Source organism: Nannospalax galili, unplaced genomic scaffold, assembly GCF_000622305.1.
Source record: "Nannospalax galili isolate Female #2095 unplaced genomic scaffold, S.galili_v1.0 scaffold568, whole genome shotgun sequence".
In the NCBI taxonomy this organism is placed as follows: domain Eukaryota; kingdom Metazoa; phylum Chordata; class Mammalia; order Rodentia; family Spalacidae; genus Nannospalax; species Nannospalax galili.
The window spans coordinates 3,516,612-3,534,847 of record NW_008359441.1 but is presented as its reverse complement, the minus strand read 5'-3'; the positions used below and the strand labels follow the sequence as shown (position 1 = coordinate 3,534,847).

Genomic DNA, 18,236 nt, shown 5'->3' with positions numbered 1-18,236 from the left:
CTCCTCTCTTTCTCTGTCTCTCTCTGCCTCTCTCTGTCTCTCTCTGTCTCTCTGTCTCTCTGTCTCTCTCTGTCTCTCTCTCTCTCTCTCTCTCTCTCTCTCTCTCTCTCTTGGACATAGGCTCTCACTGTGTAGCCCTGGCTGGCCTGAAACTCACTATATAGACCTGGCTAGCCTAGAACTCACAGATAATCCATTTGCTTCTGCCTCTCAAGTACTGGGATTAAAGGTATGTGCCACCTGGCAATTTATCTACTTTTTAATTTTATGTATATAAGTGTTTTGCCTCTGTGTTTGTAAGTGCACTGTGTGTGCAGTGCCTGTAGAGGCCAGAAGAGGACCTCGGTGCCCCTGGAACCAGAGTTACAGATGGTTGTTAGCCACTATGTGGGTGCTAGGAACCAAATAGGTCCTCTGCAAGAGGAGCAAGTACTCTTAACTGCTGAGCCATCTCTCCAGCCACTGCCCCCCCCCCCATCTTCCTATGTAGCCCTAACTGACCTGGAACTCACTATGTAAACCACACTGACGTTGAGTTTTCAGTGATCCTTCCTGAGTACTGAGATTACAGGCATGTGCCACCACACCCTGCTTAACTGGAACTTTGAAGGCCTCTGTTGGAAAGGATATGACACAGAAGACACAGTGACTGAGCAGATGACCCAACTCTGGTCTCCTTCCTGTGCTTTACTCTGCTTCCTGCTCCACTCTTCCTGAGCACCAGAGAGCCAGGGTTGATATTGTTTCTCTTTAATCTGGTCCAAGCATGGATGCAAACATCTTTGAGTTTCCATTAGCATAGCTACCAGGCTGACCTTTCCAAAAGATATTACTAAATATAAAAGAACAAAAGAAAGCTAAAGATAGGGTGTGCAGAGAATGAAAACAGCCTGGTCCACAAAGGACAAGATAGAAGTTTGGTTCTGGTCTGCTACCCCCCAGAGACAGGCACCTCTAGAGACAGCACACCTCCACATGCCTGTTGGCCTCACCCTCTGGCCTAGCACTGCCCTTGTCTAGGCACCCTCTATAATCCATACCACCCTCCTTCCTCCTCTCTGCCCAGGTCTCACTTGCTTTGGGGGGAGGGAGGTATGTTGGGGGCAGGGCTCCTTCCTTGGTCTGCCAGGGGATTGGCATTTGCATGACTGTGCCTTTTGGCCATGTGGTCTTATTCTGAATAAGCCTTGAAATACACCTACTCTTGACGCAGTGCTCAAGCCTCCAGTAAACCCACAAGCTGCCAAACGAAGGGCTGGTGGTTCTTCAGCATCTGATCTTGGCAGGAACTGCAGAAGTCTCCCCACCTGTTTCCTTCCTCCTACTAGGCCACAAGAATAGAAACTGATAAGACATTGTCTTGGTTGATAGCAGGGTTGTTTTAGATTTGGGCGCGCGCGCGGGGGTTTTTTTTAAGGTCCTTTGAAATTATATGGTCTTGATAAAGGAAGTAGATAAGAGCCTGACCACAAAGCTAAGTTTCCAGGCTGCAGCACTACCTGTGACTGGATGGGGCCTAAGAGCCAGACAGGTCTCCAGAGCCCAGACTGCTGCTGGAAAGCACACACAGTACCCCCAATGCATGCCAAATGTTCAAATGAAGTCACAAAAAATCCTGAGCAATACTACCTCAGGGAACTGTGGGGACAGGATTGATTTTAAAAAGGGAGGTTAAACACTGGGTATAGAGGTACACACTTGTAATCCTAGCACTTGGAAGGCTGAGGCAGGAGGATCTCGAGTTTATGGACACCTGGACTATATATAGCAAGATCCTGTGTCAGAAAGAGGAGTGTGGTAAAGGGCGATACCAAGCTATCAGGGCAGTCTCATATAGTCCAGGCAGACCTCAGGCTAGCCATATAGCTGAGCGAAACTGAACTCTTGAGCCTCCTCCCTCCACCTCCCAAATACTGGGATTGCATACTGGCATTGTACTGTCACCTGGTAGTGCCTACTCTCAGAGGCAATGCATTCCACCTCAGACATTCCACCTTGAGAGCACGGCTGGGCTATGAGGATTGGAAGGTGACATGGAAGCCGTATTAACCCAGTGGAGATGGATATAGTACTAGGATGATGGAGAACCTTGCTTACTCTCACCTGCTTTGTTTGTTTGTTTGTTCTGTCTTTGTAGCCCAAGCTGGCTTTGAACACTCAGCAATGCTCCTGTCATCCCAAGTACTGGGATTATAAGTGTTTTTCTTGCATCCTAAAGTATGACCCTAGCTTTGGCAAATTAAGCAAGCTGTTCCTGACCTTCGGCCACTGGGCTGGGGAAGGAGTTTCTCTCAGGAGGACTTTTAGTATTCTTAGGGTCTGTAGTTTGTCCAGTGTGTCACAGCTTTGGACCAAACCTATGGTAATATGCTAGCCAGGATACTGTGCTGCTGCCCTCTGGCTTGTAGGGAGCCTAGGATTCTGCTGGGTTATACATTCACAGAGACTCCACTGACTCTGCCTTGTAGCTTTTCTTCTCATGAAGTAGTCCATCTGGCTTCCTGGGCCTGTGTCTTACAGGCTTTCAGTGGTGACCATTGGGCTGATTGATTATCAGTGCTTGTATTCCATAGAGAATGTGGGGGTAGATGTTGAGTTTTCGTATGTTGGATCCTTCACTTTCAGGCCTGGACTGAAAGTCTAACGAGATTTTTTTATTTTTGTTTTTTGAGACAGCTTCTCACTATGTAGCTCTGGATGGCCTGGAAGTCTCTAGGAAGACCAGGCTAGCCTTGAATTCACAGAGATCTATCTGCCTGTCTCTGCCTTCGAGTGCTGTGATTAAAGGCATGTGCCACTACGTCCTACCTTCTGGCTAGATTTCTGAGCTCTAGAAATTGTTCTGAAAGAGAGCTATAGCTTCTCCTTCTTAGATATGTATTAGCCAGAGTTATAGGTATCTGAATTCAGCCCTTTTCCATCAGCCCTGGGTGGGGACAAGAAAGCCTGAGACTTTTCTGGTACTCACAGATATTCTTTGTCCAGCCTCCCTTACACTAAACGCCAACAAGATGTAAGCAGAGCTGAGTGTGGCAAAGCACACCTTTAATCCCAGCACTCGAGAGGCAGGCAGATCTCTGTAAGTTCAAGGCCAGCCTGGTCTACAGAGCAAGTTCCAGGTCAGCTGGGGCTATAGGGAGACCCTGTTTCAAAAAGACCAAACAAACAAACAAACAAACAAAATAGAACCAGGAGCTGGAGAGATGGCTCCAGGGTTAAGAGCACATACTATTCTTCCAGAGGACCCAAGTTCAGTTCCTCACACCCATGTCATCAGGCAATTTACAAGTACCTGTAACTCTACTTCCAGGGGATCTTGTGCTTTCTTCTGCCTCCTCAGGTAACATTGTGCCACATGCACATACATGTACACATACCTACACACATAAATAAAAAATAAATGTTAAAAAAACAAAATACCTAGGGGCGGGAAGGATGGCTAAGTGGTTAGGTGCATTCACTGTTATTCTAGAGGAGTTGAGTTTGGTTCCCAGCACCTACATGCAGCTAACAACTGTCTGTAACTTCAGTTCCAGGGGATCCAACACCCTCTTCTGGCTTCTGTGGACATTGTACACACATGGTGCACCTACATACATGCAGGCAAAACATTCATACACATAAAATAAAAATAAATAAATAAACCTTTAAAAAAAAAAAAAAACTAAAAAGATTTATAGAAATTCTTGGTGTTGATAGCCAAGGGTTGGGACCTAGGAAGGGATTTCCCTGTCCTTGTCCACCATTTTGTATGAATCACCTTGGCTAGGCTGCTTTAGGAGAACAATTGCCTTTTGCCCCTAACCTCTGGATCTTCCCTCCAGAGGGAAGTGTATCCTGCCCAGAATTGTCCCAGGAAGTCTGTCTGGTGTGGTAAGCCCTGTTAACGTCTGATTTCCTGCCTGTGGCTGCATGGACTGGAGAAGATCCAGATGAAGGCTATCTAGAGAAACCACTTCCATACTTGGCATTGCTCCTTCTCTCTCAGAGTGAATGATAAGAATATGATTAGTCTGTACACAAACACACACACACACACACACACACACACACACACACACACCGGCTTCGTTCTCACTTTGAAGAGACATGGTCTATCATGATCTATCTGGCCTGCAATCCTGTTGCCTCAACCTCCTGAGTACTAGGATTTGGGGCTTACACCACTACGCCTAACTCATTCTTTGACCCTTCTTTTAATCCTACCAAAGCAGATGAGAGAGTATGTGTATTTGGGGAAGGGTAAGGTTGGGGAGGATAAGACTGACTAAATTTCTGAGCAGCTCTAGGAGGGCTGCCTTGATGGGGAAATAATTTGACAGAGATCATGACCCTTTCCCCCAGGATGGGCTGCAAGTTCAGGAGTGCCCTCATTTCTTCTTGAAGCCCTGGCTCTGTCCTCAGCATCGGTGTTTCACAAAAGCTTATTTCTCTAGGATAAGCCATGAAAACACATCACCAGCTCCATGAAAAAAGAGTCCCGGGGCAGCAGACTGGGAGATGGGTTGCCTTTTGGTCAGCTCATGGAGGGGCAGCCCTCCTGGAGGGAGCCTATCTAGTATTTTCCTCAAAACAGAGCAGACTCATTGCTCTGCTCCTGGACAGCAGGAAGCTGACCTCATTGTTGGCCAGGGAGGAGCCACAAAGGTTTGTGGAAGAGTTACTGATTCATCTTAACAGGGAGGGACGTGCTAGGGCAGGCTGGCTGCCAGTCCCTGGTGAAGAACCAATAAATATTTGTTGAATGACCACACTTTCTGCTTTTCTCTTGTGAGTCAAAGCATTCTCCAAGTGGTAGACCAGAAAGGAGGGCCCTGAAGCTTCTCTGTGGCTCTTCACTAACTATCAGTGGTGTGACTGAGATCATTCATAAATCGATGAACAGCATGGCACCTGGTGCTTTGAACCCTATCTTAAAAGGAAATTAGAGAGACTAGGCTATTAGAGAGGGCTGTAGTCAGGTGCCATTGCCCCTTGAAGGTAGTCAGAGGGCTGAGTCTGGAGATGAAGGGTTGGGGGGGGCTTTCCTTAGGCTACTGCTTCTTCATTCTGATCTCCACTTCCTCTAAAACCTTCTGTAGGACCTTAGATTTCTCTCCCTCAGCCTGCAGCCATACCACCCTATACATGGCCTCTGTTGTCTGATTTCTTTCCCTCTCTCCTGCCTTCAGGGTCTCCATGCATCTTCTGCTTCTCCTCATGACTGGGGCTTTCAGCATCAGGGAGAAACCCTTTTCCTCCCTCGAATCCTACTGTTGACCTATGGTTGTGGCCACAGGTATGGGCGGCTGAGGGCTGGGCCTCAGGGAGCTATTTAGATCTTCTGTTCTGTGTGGTCTGCTAAAGTGGCAGCTGGGGAAGAGGTAACAAACTCCGCTACACTGTGGACACCATGTTTTTCTCTGCTCAACCTGGGAGCAAGGGTCAACTGAAGTATAGCTGACTCTGAGACCTCTGCCTTCCCAGAAGCTGGTGCCTCTCACTGGGAATGGGCTGGCAGTACCTGTGATTGCCCAGAGAGGAAGCTGTGGAGCAAGAAGGATGGGCTGCAGGGAGGTCTCAGGGTAGGGGTGCTGATAGAGTAAAGCCAGGAGGGACTTTATGTGCAGGAGGGGCTTATGCCTCAGGATGCTATCCAGGTTTGAGGGGCTCCAGCCCAGAAGTTACTCAGGTTGAGTGGCAGCTAGAGGAATTGTGGCATTCAACCCACCCAACCCAAGATACCAGCTGCTGAGCTGGGAGCCTTTTGCTTATAATCTTTTCAAGTCCCCTTTGAGAAGGACAACATTCTCATAGACAAGGACATAGACCAGAGAGGACAAATGGTCAGGAGCTGGCCAATGGCAAAGCCAGAATGTGAATCCAAATTACTAAGTACTTCTCTCATTTTGGGAGGTTCAGGCAGACAGATGAGTGATCCTCAACGCTGCCAGCTAGGCTGAGCCTGGTGGCATAGGCCTGTACTTCCAGTTCCTTGAGAGACAGAGGCAGGAGGATCACAAATTCAAGACCTGTCTGGGCAACTTAGTGAGAGCCTGTCTCAGATTTTTGAAAAGTATATGAAAAGGGCTGGTGATATAGCTCAGCAGGAGAGTACTTGCCTAGCATTTGGAAGGTCCTAATATCACATGATCCAAGAAAAATTAGAGAGAGCTCTTCCTCCCAAGTTTCAGGAACAGAAGAATGGGAAACAGAATATGATTATCATTTCTATCATTATACATCTATGTATAGTGATAGAATGTATATATATATATATTTTTGTTTGTTTGTTTGTTTGTTTGAGACAGGGTCTCACTGCATAGCCCTGGCTGGCCTGGAACTTACTGTATAGATCAGGCTGGCCTCAGCCTCACAGAGATCCACCTGTCTTTGGCTCCTGGGATCAAAGGTGTGCGACACCACACCCGGCTAGAGTTTCTGTTTTAAGCAAGAGAGGTAAAAATATACATGTAGAGTCTTAATAAATGTGGGCCAGAGTATTGCTTGTGATTCAAATTAGTCCATACCCCAAGAGGGTAGGGTATTATGGGAAATGAGTCTTGGGAAGCGAGCCTAGTTTTGAGATCTCTGAATGCTGCTTATGATCATCGGTCTGACCTTGGCCCCATGCGGGAAGATGACACATGAGGTGCCACGCAGGCATGCCAAAGAAGAAGTTGGGAATGCAAGGGCACAGCCAGAGTAGAAGAGCAGGCTCTTGGATTGGGACGGACACCATGCACAGTGCAATGACAAAGAAACAAAAAAGGCTAAGGACAGACCCTCCTGGATACATGAAAAAAACTGAGTAGAAAAACGGCAGGAAATAGAAAGGTCCAGAGACTAGAAAGTATGTTTCCAGTCACTTGGAAGTCAAAATAGTGATCAACAGTAACAAATAGAGATAATCTGAGAAAAAGGTGAAGGTAGGGTTAAACAGAGTTCAGGTCAGAGCCTGAGCCTTGGCAGCACGAACAAACTGGGCTCTGCAATCCATTCTCAGTAAGCCAATTTAAAAGAACCAAATGAATAGTGAAAAACAAAAAAGGGAAGAGGAACAAAGAGGTCTAGTGACTTCTTTCCCTAAGTCCATCTTGGGGTCCGATGAGAAGTTTAAGTAACTAGCCAGAGTTATGCATAGCTAAGCAGTCCAATCAAGTTGTGGTCCTGCCCATCATTATATGGGCTCCAGCCTCTCCAGCAAGGTGGTCTGACAACTTGTCAGAACTGTGGGAAATCTCTTTCCTGGAAGCTTCTTGTGAAACCTTTTCCTTCTCCCAGTGTGAGATTCCTGGAGGAAATTCCAGTTCCTTGGGGTGCCTTGTTTCAGTCATCGGAGGCAAAGTGAAGGAGTATTTCTTTAGAATGTCCTCATTCCTTCCAGGCTTGCTGATTACAGCAAGACTGCCTTTTTGCTTTTTTTTTCTTTTGGCGGGTGGAGTCTTGCTATAAAGCCCAGGCTGGCTTTGGACTCCAGATCCTCCTGCTCATTCTCTGAGAGCTAGGAGTATAGGTGTGCATCACCTCACCTAGATCCACTGCTCATTTGAAATACATTGAAAAGTCAGATTGGGCCTGCTGCAAGATGAGCTGAGGACTTGAAAGGCACCAGATAGGCCTTTTATCAAGAGTCCAAAAGGCCAATGAGCATTTCTCACTAGCCAGGTGAAAGTCAGAAATGGTCAAAGGCATGAATGTTACTCTTGACAGTAAAGGCTCTTATCTGAAAGCTCTCCTAGCTGTGGTGGCGTACCCTGCCCCCATCCCTCTGGGAACTGGACTGAAGGTGAATGTGGGAATAGGAGAGCAGTATTAATTGGTGCTTGTGATCAGCTGGCCCCAGGGTGTCTTAGTCTGCTTCCTTCAGTGTATTATTGGCTGGAGTTCCATCAATCTTGTTAGAGATGGTTTGATATTCCTTCCCAAGAGACAGGTATTGGCAGGGATCCCCAGTTCCCTGATATGAATAGTTTAATCCAGTCCATCCCATCAAGATGACACTGTAAATTTATATTCTAAACACGTAGCAGTCATACATAGAAAGAATCCTAAAAACAGTCTTGCTCGTCCCACCTCCCCCAATCCTCACCACAGTCACAGGGGTTGAGCTGGTACCACCAGAGTAAGAACTGGCTCAGGAATACAAAGAGAGCAGACCTGAGGCCAGTCTGCTGGGCTCTGAGTCTGGAAACAAACTTGAGGTAACAGAGTACAGAACTCAGGAGCTGGAACAGTAAGCTGGAAAAAAGTTATTTTCAGGATGTTTACCTGGTAGACATAACCCTAAGCCAAGCTGCTGGGATAAGATAGGACCCCAAGCCAAGTGTGGTGGTGCACACCTTTAATCCACTTAGACTGAGGCAGGAGGATTGCTGGGAATTCGGGGCCAGGTTGGGCTACATAGTGAGTTCTAAGCAAGCCAAGGCTACATAGTGAGACCCTCTCTCAAAAAAAGGAAAGAAAGGGAAAGAAGAAAACCTGTAGAGGAAGGAACAGATCTATAACGCCAGTAGGGAGCACAGAAATTGACGGACTGGCCTCAGCAGGTAAAAGCACTTACTCCCAAGCCTGACAACCTGAGTTTGATCCCCAGAACCCACAGGGTGGAAGGAGAGAACTGACTTCTGAAAGTTGTCCTCTGACCTCCATACATGCACTACTGGCATGTGCACCTGCACACAGAAACACAAGGACATACTGGAGAAACAAAGGAATGCATCTAGTTATCGGTTGTGACTGCTTGACAAGCTCACCATCATTTTATAACAAGAATTCTCTTATTCTAGTGTAGCTGATTTACATGCACTGTTGAAACAAAGAAATCAGAACACAAGATCTTTAAATTAAAAAGTCATGTGCCTAAAACTCAGTGAGGTCCAATGGGGTTTGGCGGGGCATGAATGGTGGAGGGGGTCTAAATTTGATTGGGAACTGTCGTATGAAATGTACAAAAGCTCAGTAAAAAATTTTAAAAAATAAAATAAATGTTTTTTTAAAAAAAGTTTTTTAATTGACCCACTGAGCCAAGCATGTGGCATGTGCCCATTGTCCCAGGTGTTCAGGAAGCTGAATGAGAGAACTGCTTGCACCTAGGTGTTCAGGGCCACTTGGGCAACATAGGAAGATCCTGAAAGAAAGAAAGAAATTGTGTATGAAATTATTGCCAATATGATTTTTTGTAGAAGTAGCAGGATAACCCACAGTGACTTAACTATAGAAAGAGTTGAGGCTGGGATTGTAGTTCAGTGGCAAGGAGCCTGCTTGGTATACTGGAGGTCCTGGTTTCAATCTCAAACACTGCATACACAGAAAGTTGAATTAGCTGACAATGAGATGTGTGGAAATAAGAAGTCCAGGTCATGATAGTAGTCCATTATCAATACAGACCCTGTATCTTTCCTCTCTGCCATCTTCAGAGTGTAAGCTGTCTCACCTTATGGCTGCTGAAGCTCCAGACCTTGTATCATCACCCTGTGTCATCTTAAGTAGGAAGATGTGAGGCAAGAGATGGAAGCTTTCTCTTTATGTGCCTACTTTTGAAGAATTTCTCCAAGACAGCACTAAGATATGCTCTTGGTTTTTTTAACCCAAATTAGCTTATCCTTACCAAAAAAAAAAAAAAAAAAAAAAAAAAAAAAGAGAGAGAGACGCTAGCTATGGTTGGCTTTGATCAGCCTTGCTTCATCTCCTGGGACTGGGTCTTTAGCGTCCCAAATAAGTCAAGATTCTATTGTCAAGAAAAGAGAGACTGACTGCTAATGGGAAGCTAGCAGTGTCTGCCACAGATGGCAGAAATCCAGCATTTAATTGTGTGTGTGTGTGTGCACGCACGCACACACTGGGGTGAGGTGCCTGTGTGTGCTGGGTGTGTGTGTGTGTGTGTGCTAGGGGTGGGGTGCCTGTGTGTATGTGTGTGTGTGTGTGTGTGTGTGTGTGTGTGTGTATGTATGTATGTGCTAGGGGTAGGGTACCTGTGTGTGCTGGGTGTGTGTATGTGTATGTATGTACTAGGGATGGGTGGGTATGTGTGCTGGCTATGTGTGTATGTGGGGGGGGATAGGGTGTGTATTCGGGGAGTGAGGTACATGTGTGTGACTGTGTGTGCCAAAGGTGGGGCACATGTGTGTAAGTTGGAGAAAACCTCAGGATATTCTTCAGGAGCCATCCCCTTTAGTTTTTGAGATAGGGTCTTTCATTGCCCTGGAGCTCACTCAGTAGGCTAAGATGACTGAACAATGAGCTGTAGGAATCTGCCCTCCCCAGCACAGATTAACAAGGATTTACCACCATGCAGGTGGGTTCTTTCTTTCTTTTTTTTTTTGAGACAAGGTCTCCCTGTAGTCACAGCTGACCTGGAACTCACTATGTAGACCAGGCTGGCCTTGAACTCACAGAGATCCACCTGCCTCTGCCTCCCAAGTGCTAGGATTAAAGGCATGCGTCACCACGCCCGGCAAGGAATCTTTTGTTTATTTGTTTGTCTTTTAATGTGGGTTCTGGGGATCCAACTCAGGGTCATATGCTTACATACCAAGCAGTTTATTGACTAAGCTATCTCTATCTCCTCAGCCTCTAAGTTGGATTTTTAATTTTCTTTTTAAAGAAAGAAAAGCTGGGGCCGGAGAGATGACTTAGTGGTTAAGAGTCCTCTTGTAGAGGACCCAGGTTTGGTTCCCAGCACCCACATGGCAGCTAACAACCATCTATAACTCCAGTTCCAGGGAAATAGATGCCTCTTCTGACCTCTGCAGTCATGGCATGACATACATGCAAGCAAAACACACATATACATAAGATAAAAATAATTAAATCTTTAAAAGAAATGCAGAAAGCTAAATTTGTTAACTGCATTAATCAAAGAAGAATGGAGTAAAATAAAGTAGAAAATTTAATTGTTAAGTCACACTAAGTTTCTGTCATTTTCAAGAGAATTACACTATTGAAAAGCTAACAATTTAAAATGATCACTAAAAGAAGAGGAACATAAATTTTAAACCAGGAGAGAAAAAAGTGGTGGTGGTGGAGTGTGAAGAGAGAATGTGTTAATCCACTGAAAATTAGGAAAAGAAAGCTAAAAAAAAAATAATGGAGGAAACAGAAAGTAAGATAGTAACATATGAACAAATGAATAGGCATAATGGGCGGGCAATGGAGAGACAGACAAACCACCCAGGTGCGCTGGTGCATACCTGTAATCCCAGCCCTTCAGAAGGGAGGCAGAAGGATTGCTGCATATTTGAGGCTAGCTAAGGCTTACATAGTAAGACCCTTTTTCATAAAACGAAAACCAGGTCTGGAGAGATGTCTCAGCAGTTAAGAGGGCATACTGTTTGGGAGGACCCAGGCTCGATTCCCAGCACCCACACCAGTTGTCTCACAACTGCCTGTAACTCCAGCTCCACCGGGATCTGAAACCCTGGCTTCTGTGGGCACTGGCACTCATATGCACACATACACACCCCATGATTAAAAATAAAAATAAAATCTTAAAGAAAACAGCCCAAAAGGGAGGTAAAGAGATGGCTTAGCAATTAAGAGCTATTACTGTTCTTCCAGAGGACCCAAGTTTGGTTCCCAGCACCCACATCAGGCAACTTATAACCACCTGTAACTCTACATACTCACACATAGATAGACACATATACATAAATAATAAATATATCTTTTTAATATTTATTTTTATTTTATGAGTATGCATGTATTGCCTGCATGTAGGTAAGTGCATCATGTCGTGCAAGGCCCACAGAGAACAAAAGAGGCTGTCGGATCCCCTGGAACTGGAGTTACAGACAGTTGTTAGCTGCCATGTGGGTGCTGGGATTTGAACCCAGGTCTTCTGCAAGAACAGCCAGTGTTCTTAACCACTGAGCCATCTCTCCAGCCCCAAATAGTATTTTTTAAAAACAAAAACAAATACAGTATAGCATAGTGACATAAGAAGGCCGAGGGAGAAGAATGGTCAGTTCAAAGCCAGCCTGGGCTGTTTAAAAGACCTTGTCTTAAAAAACAAAACAAAACAACAACCCAACAACAGCTGGGCAGGCCTTTAATCCCAGCACTTGGGAGGCAGAGGCAGGTCTGATTTCCAGGACAGCTAGGACTACGGGGAGACCCTGTCTCTAAAAAGACCAGAAAGAAAACATAAAAACCCAACAACATGGAGGTTGGAGAAATAGCTGTTAAGAACATTTGCTGTTCTTGCAAAGGACCTACATAGTGGCCAACTATTCCTAATTCCAGTTCCAGGAGATCTGATGCCCTCTTCTGGCCTTCTCCGGCGTTGCCTACACATGGCGCACTTACATGCACACAAAACACATAAAATTAAATAAAATAAATAAATGAAAACAACAAAAGCCAGGAGTGGTAGTGCATACCTTTAAATCCTAGCTCTCAGAAAGTAGAGTCAGGTGGATTTCTGTGAGGTCGAGGCCAGCCTGGTCTACACAGGGAATTCCAGGCCAGCTAGGGCTACAGGGAAACCCCATCTCCAAAAAAAAAAAGAAGAAGAAGAAGAAGAAGGAGAAGGAGAAGGAGAAGGAGAAGAAGAAGGAGAAGGAGAAGGAGAAGGAGAAGGAGAAGGAGAAGGAGAAGGAGAAGGAGAAGGAGAAGGAGAAGGAGAAGAAGAAGAAGAAGAAGAAGAAGAAGAAGAAGAAGAAGAAGAAAACAAACAACAAGAAGAATCAGCAGGTAAAAATGCTTGCCACCAAGCCTCAACAACCTAAATCCCATCTCCAGGACCCACATGATGGAAGTCGAGATCCTGCAAATTGTCCTCTGACCTCCACACATGCGCTGTGGCACACACACATACGCACTCGCACACAAAACACAAACACACCACACTGCATATACAAACGATAATTAAAAAACAAGATACAGCCTTTTAGAAGCCTCTTGTGTTGAGGCCAGAGGATGACTTTGTAGAGTCAGTTCTTTCCTTCCACCTTTTCATGGGATCAAATTCAAGTCTCCATGCAAACATTTTTGCCCACTGAACCATCTAGCTGGCCCAAGTCTGTTTCTTTTTGTTCTAAAGTCCAGGGTGGCCTCATTCGTGATCATCCTGTCTCAACCTTCTGAGTGCTGAGATCACAAGTCGCCACCATACTTGACTAGAGGCCATTTTACTTCAGTTTGGTGACACTGGTCCTCTTGCAGTGAAATCCTGGTTTATTTTTAGATTTGAAGCATTGTGTTAACTTTTGCCTTCTGGTACTGGCTGCTAACTCCGGGAAGTATCAAAGGTAGCAGAGCCGAGAATTCAGACTAGAAATGAAGTCAAGATTAGGTGTCTGCAGGAGGCAGGACTAGAGAGGCCGAGGCTGCCCCAGGAGTTGTAAGGAGGGAGCAGCAAAGTCCCAAGTCACTAGGCTAGTGAGGTGTCTGCCAGAGGCTGGTGCAGAGTATTACAGCATGGTGACTTCAATTAACCAAGCCTCAGTGAAGTAACCAGTTCCTAGACTTTTCAAGAGTATGCCCTCCTGCATTTGAGTTTCAGGTAAGGAGCAGGCCCTGGGTCTCTTCTTCAAGATAATGATTGAGGGACTAGAGAGATGGCTCAGTGGTTAAGAGCTCATGCTGCTCTTTCAGAGGACCAGAGTTTGATTCCCAGCACTCACATCACATCAGGCTGCTCGCAGCAGCCTGTAACTCTAGCAGTGCACTCACATGCACGAATCCACACACAGACACACACATGTACACAAATTACAAATAATAAATATTTAAAAAGATGAGGGACTAGAGAGATGGCTCAGTGGTTAAGAGCACTGGATGCTCCTTCAGAGGACCCGGATTCATTTCCCAGCACCCACATGACAGCTGACAGCCATCCGTAGCTCAGGTTATGGGATCAGACTCCCTTTCTGTCTTTCGCAGGCATTGCACAACAGGGGTGCACTTACACACACACAGACAATACACATAAAATAAAAATAATAAATAGAATTTTTACAAAAGATAATGACTGAGCCCCCAGGGTACCTTTTGCCAAGGTTGGCTGCTGCCTTTCTCAAAGGGGGGAGTTTGCCCCCATGGTGGGTTGGCAGAGATTCAGGAATTTAGGGAATAGGGGGAACTTTTGGTAATGTACCCCAGTTCATAGGAAAAGCCTGTCTGGAAGGCTGGTGGAAGGAGCAGTGATCTTGGAGTATTACCTTCTGCCCAGCTGACCTGGTTCACCTAGTCCTAGGACTCTTGATTGGGAAGAGGAAATGAGAGGCCATCCCTAGATGTGCCTGAGGATTCATAGAGCATCATGCCATTTAAGGCTTAGTCTGTGGCTCCTGAGACGTACCCGCAGGCTGTGAGAATGGGTGGACAGAGCTGCTTCCTCAGTCTTGGCTCTGCTTTTTTCTTTCTCCCATCCCCCCAGGCAAGCAGCACCCATTCCCCATCCTCAGTGCCTTACTCTGACATTTCTTTTCTGTGCCTGCCAGGGAGGTTGTGTTCAGCTGTGCTATCCTGTTCTTCATTAGGTTAATTTGATGGCTGGTCTCCTGGGATCTGACCGAGCTGAGATCTAAAAAAGCCACCACAGCCTCCAAAATAACCCCTGATGCTCTCCTTCCCAGCAGCCTTTGCTCGTTAATCCATTGTGTCTGTTTTCCTTCCATGTTACTGTGCTGATGAGGGCCTCCTTTGGGCTTCCATTGTTTCCTTGTTCTGTGGCAGCCTGCTGACCATGACTGTGCATTCCCTGACTAGTGGAAGGCTCGGGGAAGAGGGGAGGTAGGTCCATCCACTCTTCAAGGCCTGACCTGCCTCAGCCTCCTGAGAGCTGAGATTGTTCCTTTATCCTGGTTGCTACTTCCTCTGTTCAGCCTCAGCAATATGCGATTGGCCAGTTCTGCAAATGGTCATTGTTATATGGTCCTGCCAGATTTACAAAATGTGTGACCTCAAACCTCTTATAAGGCCATAGCAATGGAAATGCTGGTCATGTTGGTTCATGCCTGCAATCCCACAATCCCAGCATTTAGAGGTCTGAGGCAAGAGGATTGCCACAAGTTCCAGGCCAGCTAGGCTATGTAGTGAGGTGCTGTCTCCAAAAAACAAAAACAAAAAACAAAGCTGGGCATGATGGTACATGCCTCTAATCCCAACACTTGGGAGGCAGAGGCAGGCAGACTCCGAGTTCAAGGCCAACCTGGTTTACAAAGCGAGTTCTAGGCCAGACCCTGTCTTAAAAAGACCAAAACAGGGGCTGGAGAGATGGCTCAGCGGTTAAGAGCACTGACTACTCCTGCAGAGGACCTGGGTTCAATTCCCAGCACCCACATGGCAGCTATAAACCATCCTTAACTCCAGTTCCAGGGACATCCGAAGTCCTCTTCTGACCTCCACGGCATTGCATGACATGGGTGCGCTCACTTACATGCAGGCAATACATTCATACATGTAAAAAAAATAATAAATAAGGTATTTTAAAATAATAATAATTTCTAAAACTCCAGTTTTTAAAACTGCCTAAAATAAAACACTAACTTTATTAGTTTGTACTGTTGAGTGGGAAAGATAAGAACTGTGTCCAGGGGCTGGTTAAAAGTACTAGCTGCTTTCCTAGAATACCTGAGTTCAGTTCCCACCACCCACATCAGGTAGCTCACAACTGCCTGTAACTCTAGCTCCAGGGGATCTGTTGCTCTCTTTTTGCCCCTGAGGCCACCTGAACAGACCCACAAGGTGTGTGCACACACGCACACAAACACACACGTAAATAATTTTTTTTTAATAGAACTGTGTCAACCGGGTGTGGTGGTGCATGCCTTTAATCCCAGCACTCAGGAGGCAGAGGCAGGCGGATCTCCCTGAGTTCAAGGCCAGCCTGGTCTACATAGTGAGTTCCAGGACAGCTGGGGCTACAAGGAGACCCTATCTCAAAAAGACCAAAAAAAAAAAAAGAACTGTGTCTTAATCCTTCTATCTGCACTTACCTAAGCCATTTTCCTGAAGAAACAAGTTGTCCAAACAGCTCATTTTATACCTAGAAACAATAAAAGCCATTTGTGAAACACCAGTTAAACCAACTATGAAGAGTTATAGCTGGGTCTATACTCATGGTGCAGGAAGCATCATCAGCTACATGTTCTCCCTTGTCTTGGATGGCCAATTGAAGTCCATGGCATAAACCCCCTAGAGAAACTGTGGAGGAAGGGAACAGACAGGATAAGTTTCTAGTAATTGAAATTGTTTGTTTTTTAGACAAGGTCTCACCATGTAGCTCTGACTGGCCTAGAACTCACTATGTAGATATGTAAACCAGGCTGGCCTCAAACTCAGAGGTAACCTGCAACCTACAGCCCAGAGTGACCTAGAATTCCTGATCCTCCTGCCTTTACCTTTCAAGTGCTGGGTCTACAGGCATGTGCCATCACACCCAGACCCCCACTTCTGACATTTTCTATGGGAATATTCATGAATCTTTTCTGAATAATCAAGCAGCAATGAAGGAGATCCCAATTGAGCCATGTAGAAAGAGGCTGGTCCTTTGTTTTGGCAAGGGAGGGGGCGAGGAATCTTTTTCAGACAGGGTCTCCCTGTAACCCCAACTGGCTTGGAAATGAGTATGTGGACCAGGCTGGCCTTGAACTCACAGAGATCTGCCTGCCTCTGCCTCTGCCTCTGGAATGCTGGGATTAAAGGTGTGTACCACTGTGCCCAGCTACAGGCTTCTTTCAGTAGGCTGATGTGGTTGTGCATTCCTTTGAGCCCCACACTCAGGAGGCAAAGGTAAGAGGATAGCTGTGAGTTTGAGAATAGCCTGTCTCAGAAAAAATAAAGCAGGCTTCTTTCAGTGCTCTGTCTCATCCCGGCCTTTGGGGACAGGACTGACCTCCAAGCTCCCTGCCACTCACCAGGGCCTGGCCTTCAGCAAGCACTTTCAGCTTATGACTCACTGTGTAGAACAGGAACTCACAGAGCTCCATCTGCTTCTGCCTCCCAAGTGTACCACCATGCCTGGCTGCAAGTGTTTCCCAGCTCCAGAATGTCTTTTCTATAGTTCCATTCTCTGATGACTTCAGGGTTTGGCTTAGCCGTAGAAATTTAAGACACTGGGAATGGAAGAGGCAGTTCTTTTTTGGTTTTTGTTTTTAAAATTATTATTGTCTATGTATGATGGAGGTGGGGGCCACACGTGCCACAGCATGCATGTAGAGGTTAGAGAACAACTTTGTAGAGTCAGTTCTCTTCTGCCTTTGTATGGGTTCTGGGGATTGAGCTCAGGTCATCAGGCTTGTGCAAGCGCTTTACCCACTGAGTCATCTCATTGGCTCCTTTGGTTTTTTTGTTTTTTGAGACCGAACCTTAGGTCTCATGTAGCCCAGGCTGGCCTCCTAGTTGCTATGTACCTTTCAAATCCTTATCTTTCTGCTGCTACCTCCCAAGTGCTAGGATTGAAGATGAGCTGCCAGCTGGGTTGGTTTTGGTTTTGGTTTTTTTTCAGCACTGACCTAAAGACTTCCTATAGCTGCCAACAGCAGCCAGAGGACCCTGGAATATCTGGCTGGAACTTTCAAAAAGGAAAGGGAAGGGGGCAGGACTGCAAGACCCAGGGGTCATGTCGGAACATATTCAGACTGGCTGAAGTGAAAGAACTGGTTTAGGAGATTCCCTTAGCATAGATTCAAGCTCCTTCCCTCAGGCCAGTGCTCAAACAGCTCTGCAAGTGGCCTCTTGTCCCTGTTCTTGTCTGCTAGGATAGCATGGGGCCTCAGGCTGTCAGCGCTACCAGGAACCCTGGCGTCCATTTTGTCCATGACATTCAGATGAAGACAACTGCCTAGGGAGCTAATTGCTGGTGGTTCAGAACCCAGGAACTCTCCTACCTCCTGACATGTTTTCTCCTACATCGGAGCAGGAAGGCTTGTCCATGGTTCACTGAACTGAGCAGAAATGCTGCCTCTACAATCCATCTGGATCTGCAATGAGGGACAAGTCCCAGGTCAGCACTGCAAGTCCCGATAGTGCTGTGTGGCTATGTCATTATTTACAGACCTTAGTAGGATCTTCTCTGGGGAAATTTCCCTTTAAGTTTACCTGAAAGTAACTAGACAAAGCTGGACAAGGCTTTCTAAACCAAGTGCTTCAGCCACTTGCCATTGGACTCTGGGGAAATTAGCCAACTCCTTGTTTATTCTCTGGCTAATAAGTAGAGGTGCTGCACTGATCTAGTCTTCTGAGGCTAGGAGTTATGCAAAGTGATACTGTCTGGGAATGATTTGAGGAGAGAGCCCACCCTTTTGTTAAGA

General features: G+C 46.1%; 1 protein-coding gene and 1 long non-coding RNA gene across 4 annotated transcripts in view; one reads left to right on the top strand and one right to left on the bottom strand.

Moving 5' to 3' along the window:
• St3gal2 (ST3 beta-galactoside alpha-2,3-sialyltransferase 2) overlaps positions 1–18,236 on the top strand; it is a 56,520-nt gene that overhangs the window by 20,269 nt on the left and 18,015 nt on the right. The window contains exon 2 of one of the 3 annotated variants that reach the window (XM_029558588.1): positions 17,846–17,929. The exons of the other annotated variants lie outside the window; for them this stretch is intronic. The gene's annotated coding sequence lies outside the window, so the exon portion shown is untranslated. The remainder of the gene's footprint in view (positions 1–17,845; positions 17,930–18,236) is intronic. 3 annotated transcript variants of the gene reach the window in all.
• On the bottom strand, positions 9,016–17,912 carry LOC115068404. The gene is made up of 3 exons (XR_003847758.1): positions 17,814–17,912; positions 15,921–15,970; positions 9,016–9,109 (listed from the first exon to the last, which is right to left on the bottom strand). It is a non-coding gene; the product is annotated as an uncharacterized LOC115068404 (long non-coding RNA).